Genomic DNA, 1,245 nt, shown 5'->3' on the forward strand with positions numbered 1-1,245 from the left:
GGTCCCCAGGTCAACCCCATGTATTCCAATGGGCTTTTTCGGGCCCCAGCTCAACCCCAAGCAGGCCGACGGGGCTCTTCGCTCCCCCGGTCACCACCCTCATCCCCATCAAAATCACCCGCACTTCCCATTGCCTTTCTCCTTGTTTCACCAGTCCGTACACCGCGCTCTCATAGGACACCCCCTGTGCCCACCCTATCGCCCTTAGAAACTTCCCTACTCTTCCCCATACCCTTCTTGCGAGCGCACACTCCCAAAAAACGTGATGCACCATTTCTTCCTTTGTACAGAACTCCTTTGGGCATTCTGCTGATCTCACCAGCCTCCATCGATATAATACTTCTCTGACTGATAACACCCGCCTAACTATACACCATGCTATTTCCCTGTGAAACCCTTTCCACTTTGCGTCTTCTATTCCCCTCCACACCCCTCTCACCTGTTCCCATGCCAAATTCCCCACGTCCGTTAACCCACCTTCCTCCCTAATTGCGTTGAAAATTACCCTCGCCTTTTGTAATCCTTCCATCCCCAGTTTCACCAAACCCTTTGCCCTGACGAATGCCACCAGCCTATCCACGTGCTGTGATGGTTTCCCTGCCCACATGCCTGTCCACCTTTCTCCAAATACCCCCCATGCCCTCAAAACTCTACCTCCCCAGTACTTTACCCATTTCCCCACTATTCCTTCCCCTCTCCGTGCCTCATGCTGCTATCCCGTGCCCATATATGAACGTTTGCACCTCTGGAAAACCCCATCTCCCTAGCTCCCCTGCTTTATAAAGCTCCCTACATGCTACCCTTTCTCCCTTACTTCCCCAGAAAAACACACACAATTCCCTTTGTATCCTCCTCGCTTGCCTCCACGATGGAGGGTATACCCACCCTATGAACAGCAGGACCGGTAAGATCACCGACTTGATTAGCTTTACGTTCCCCATCTTTGACAAACCTCTCCATCCCCATATTCCCAGCACCTTTCTAACCCGTCCCCGCACTTCTCCCCACGCTGTTTCCCCTTTCTCATCTTTCACAAAACTTATCCCTAATATTTTTTGTCCTCTCTCTACCACCTGCAACCCATATTCCTCCAGACCCTCCCAGTTCCCTATTCCCCATATCTTACTCTTCCCTCTATTTAATCTTGCTCCGGCTGCCCTTCCGTACTCTTCCATATGCTCCAGCACCCTCCTCACTGACCTTCTGTCCCTCACCAAAAATGTCACGTCATCCATATATAGCAGC

Source organism: Alligator sinensis, unplaced genomic scaffold (assembly GCF_000455745.1).
Source record: "Alligator sinensis unplaced genomic scaffold, ASM45574v1 scaffold332_1, whole genome shotgun sequence".
NCBI lineage: Eukaryota > Metazoa > Chordata > Crocodylia > Alligatoridae > Alligator > Alligator sinensis.